General features: G+C 36.2%; 1 protein-coding gene across 1 annotated transcript in view; it reads left to right on the forward strand.

The window, feature by feature from the left end:
• LOC135197692 (ras association domain-containing protein 10-like) overlaps positions 1-5,000 on the forward strand; it is a 708,795-nt gene that overhangs the window by 170,565 nt on the left and 533,230 nt on the right. The window lies entirely within an intron of this gene.

The raw sequence follows: 5,000 nt of genomic DNA on the forward strand, positions 1-5,000 counted from the left end.
AGTCGCTGAAGTGGCTATGCATTTTGGAAATAATTGGTTATTTTTATTTTTATTAGTAATGTATCACAGACGGAGTGAGAATTTTGCGGTAGGTGTTAAGCTTAACAAGTGAGTCTAACAAGGACGAAGTAAAGAGAGCATATTGGGCTGAGGTCCGACATGAAGGAGTATGTGAAGCTTGTGGGAAATTCCAGGATGGGTTCACGAAGTCGGCAGGAAGTGTTGTGGGTTTAGGAGGAACGAATAAAAACTGTTATATTAGTTGGGGTGGAAGAAACGAGCAGTGAAGGGAAGATGAGATTAGTTGAAGTGACGTTACGAGACGGGAGGGAGGAATGTGCCCAGAAGTTGGGAGAGTTTTCGAGGGGGCAGATTTCAACATTTCAGCTTCTACTTTGAAAATTCAACTTGCAAGTAGCTTTTTTTTTCTTTTTTCAAAAAGTTCGTGTACTACTCTGTCAAATACTGAACTTATAGCAATATTATTAGTGCACTTATCATTATCTATATTTAGGGGGTCCTTTATCACAGAGCATAATACTGATTCAACTGAGTGATGTTTTATAAAACTGACCGATTTTCAGGGTACCTTTCAGGATGTTCAGTGAGCTGCTGGTATACCATGACTTCAGCAATTGGTCGATACTGTTCTAAAGTTTGTTTGTCTCCAGCATTATTGAAAGTTGGTTTTACGTTTTTCTTTTTCGTAGGTTTCTTTTGACAATTCCTAGTTTTTTGTTTGTGGTTCTGTGACAAGAGAACCACAATATCCCTTAGTTGATAACTATTAACGGATTTCCTGTTTTTTTACTAGAAAAATTTTCAGATTTATTTTTATTTTCAGAAAGGGATACTTTCTCTCGTTAAACATAGTAAATCACTAGCAAACTGACAAAGCCTTGTCATGTCTTGGTCTGCCTCTTTGATTTCAGTTTCTAACATTTTAAAATGGCGATATATATTTTCATTAAATCGGAACCAAGAATATGGAACAGTTACTATTAGCTCGGACAGTGAGGGAATGGATGCAGTATCTTCTCATGAGCATTTGGGAGTACATATTTTGGATGATGGTAGGATGAGAAAAGAGTTAATTCACGGCGGGAGTAGGAAAAGCAAGACAGGCAGCGGGGTTCGTGCAAAAGATTGGGAGGTCACCAGGAATGCCTATGGAAGCCAGTGTTAAAAAATGAGAAGGGAATGTTGAACCAAGTCTCCTTTATGGAAGTAAAGTACGGATATTTATTGCTAGTGAAAAAGGAGGTGGAAACTGTAGAGATGAATCGTTGAGGTACATAGATGGATTGGTAAAATGAATAGTATAGGTGAAAAGATGGACTTGAGGACTTTGAGATAGTTTGGTCTTGTGGAGAGAATCGAGGATTATAGTTGGTGGAAAATAGTATAAAAAAAGTAATAGAAAGGAAAGGCCTCAACATCCAGGAAGTGAGAGAGTGCGTGAAGGGCAAAGGAGAAGGGCACATTTCTGTAGGGGATATATATATATATATATATATATATATATATATATATATGTAAGTGTTACATAATAAAAATATGGAATGTTATTCCATATATATAAAAACACTAAAACTATGATTAATTAAAAACCAGTGACCCAAGAGGTCAACCAGATTGCTTGCAGGAATGTGATCAGACCAGAGACGATAAAGTATGCTAAGATGACGTATACAATAAAGTAGGCTAAGATGACGTGCCGTTACCTGTGGTCCTTCATTTGTTTTGAAAACATTAGGCCAAGCTTCCTGCTTGAGACAACTACCGCGACCTATAATTCAAACGGCCTACGTGATTTGTAATCTGTGTCATCTGTATGTATGTTCATATGTTCGAGCTACTGTCTGCTTCCTTTATGATTTGTAACCGAGATGGTAGTCAGAGTTGAATTAGCCATCATCATTGGCAGAAGCGATCAAGCCATCGTCATTAGAAGACCTGTACATCTTTACCTAAGCTTCATCATGTAGATTTGAATTAGCCATCATCATTGGCAGACCTGTACAAATTTCCTCTGATCTTCATCATATAATCTCAGAGAATAGAACTATTTTTTTTACTCAGTGTTTTCTACTAGAAACCTCACATCAGAAAGAAGATATCATCATGAGTTTAACACATCGTCGTCATAACCAAAGATGATACCGATTTCGTAAGTTATCATCAAACCCCAAGACACTCCAATGAGTATGGAAGTGCATAACCAACCGACTTAGCGTAAGATTATCGCAAGTCTAACATAACCTCATAGGGCGCCTTATTATATAAGGCAACAGCCCTTTCATATACATATATATATATATAAATATGTGTGTGTGTGTGTGTGTGTGTGTGTGTGTGCGTGTGTGTGTGTGTGTGTGTGTGTATGTATATAAGTGTTGCTTGGCCAGATTTTCTGTCAAATAATTTTGGCAAGATCTTAGCCAGAACGGTAATTAAGTTTGAGGTAACATGCTTTTACTACAAAATTCTAGAAGAATTTCATTGCTGTTTCTAAAATGTCAACTAGCAATACTACACAATCTAAATTTCCCCTCCAGAAGCAGTGAAAGTTGCAAAATCTCTGCTGATCATTTCAAATGCCACTTGTCTGTACAATCACAATTTCTTGGCACTCAAAATGCACCATGTAAACAGCATCACTTTCTATATTGTAGGGATCTCTGTTCTTAACAGTTGCGAATTCGCGTGTTTATTTTTTTATGTATTGTTTTATAATGTTTTTTTTTTCACACTTCGAGAATCTGATTTTCTCCCACAGTTCTACGATACAGACTTAGAATCTCTGTATAGTAAAGAAATGTGTGTTTTTTTTTATATTTTATTATATTGTTGACTGGAAGTTTTAATAAATTGCATTAAATGTCCACACTTCATTTCTATAGAGGAGAGTTTGTTCAAAAGTCATTGCACATATTCCACAACTGATTCCCATAGACGTTCCTAGTTCCCATCCAATTTTTTGAACAAATCTTGATTGCTCTTTGTAGCACTTTCATTTTCGACCGGTCGGGTACAGTAGCGATAATTGGAAGTACCAGTCACCTGCACTTTAATTTAAATGACTCCCACTGTGAGTTTTTGTATTATAAAAATTTCTTGACTTGTTTTTACGCATTTACGTTCTCGCTTTCACATTAAAGCCGTCTGTTCTGTAGTATTGTGTTTCAGATAGGCTAGTTTCATGTGGGCATCTAGTACATGCTGTTTGGGTCAGTAAAAAAGAAACGCTATACGAAAGAGGAAATAGATGCCTTTGTTCAGAGCAGATTTTGTTATGGTGGTTGACAATCCATAAAGAATTACAAAGAAAAAATTAAAAATGTTCACAAAAGAGCAAATGATTAACTATTTTTTGAGTAGCCAGTAACTAGAGCAAGATGTGTAAATTGTCAGTTTAGAGGGATTATGTTTATGGAAGAAATGCCTGTGTATATTGTGTTGATGTATACTGTAACCATATTGTAAGTGTTGTAATTTTAAGAAATGTACATTTAATCCTTTCAATAAAAAGTAGAAAAAATTTATGAGAGTTAACGTCTTGTTACTGAACTTGTAGAATTTCCAAAGTTCCGAAGAGCGAAACGCGCACGTCACAAAGTTGAACAATTACAATAGAGGAAGACGCACAAATGCATAAGAAAAAGTTGTAAAATGAAGATTCGTGTTTAAAAAGTAATTTTTCTAATTAAAAACCCGAAAATTTGAATTTTCATTAAAAATGCTTTCATAATATTTTTATGTATCTTGGTCAGTTGAAATCTGTCAACCTTTAGAACTGTTTCTCACCAGTTTTAATTGCACTATCTTCCTTTTCATTTATTTATTTAATGGCACTATCTTCTTTTTTGCTCAAGGCTAAACCAGTACGATGGCTAACACCCCTATAAGAGTCGATCCGTACCTTAAGTAGGTGCTTGGTAACACCCCCACACAAGTCCCAAAATTACAATTAATTTTCGTGTTAAATGTGTTATCTTATCTGAATATTGTATCATTTCACTAATTGCTGAATCGGGAATGAAAGCACTGTGCTTTCTACTTCCATAAATTTTTTTCGTTTTTCGTTTAGTATTTTGGAAATTGATATAGGACCTACCATTTAAAGAAAAGTAAAGAAAGAGAAAAATAGAGAGGGTAAATCCAAACTTGAATGTAGTAATTACATCGACATATCATTATTACAAATCCGATGAAATTCAGCGTAGCGTATATGCTAAAGATACCTCAAGTAAAATTTCTCTTAGAACGTATTCAATAGAGTCCTTGATTCAAGATGTCCATTGATGACCAGTATGGTGTCAGTTTATCTCCATAATCAGTATCAGTAGTGTCAAATTTCTCTTATAAAACGTGTCTCACGATTGACGTTGATGGTCTGTTATGTCGTAAACAGACGTAGAGAACTTATCTCATACATATCACAAACACGTTGAAAACAAATCAACGACCATCATTGGAGAGCGAAACTTTAGTAGTCAGTTCTGGTTGCTCGTGTGTAGCAATTGCTTAGGGCTACCGAGAAATCGTCAACTTGTATGCAACCTATTTGTGATATGTGTGCGGTAAGTTACCAACGTGTGTTTAGGACATCTTCAAGGCAGCGTAGACGCACCCTCAGATTTCCTGTTGACATTCTGCGTCTGTGACCAGTGCCATTTTGACATCACTTTCCCTCATGCTCTTTTGGAACTGCGTATAAAACATCTTAACCAGTCCTGTAAAGTTTATCTGAAGACGTTTTTAATGAAATGTGCTTGATAATCCGCTAATTCGCTTGTCAAGCAAGCCCCTGATACCCGTGACTATTTGAGATTTCCTCCCTGAAACCGGAACAGTCGTTTGAACGAAGACTAATGAAAGTGAACAGAGCCAAAGAGCTTCGGAGAACCGAGGTCTATTTTGATCATCTCTCAAGATTAATGAAGACAGTCGCAGATAAGGATTGGGGGAAAAACAAGGCTGATTTGAATGCTAATGCA

This window comes from Macrobrachium nipponense, chromosome 21 (genome assembly GCF_015104395.2).
Source record: "Macrobrachium nipponense isolate FS-2020 chromosome 21, ASM1510439v2, whole genome shotgun sequence".
In the NCBI taxonomy this organism is placed as follows: domain Eukaryota; kingdom Metazoa; phylum Arthropoda; class Malacostraca; order Decapoda; family Palaemonidae; genus Macrobrachium; species Macrobrachium nipponense.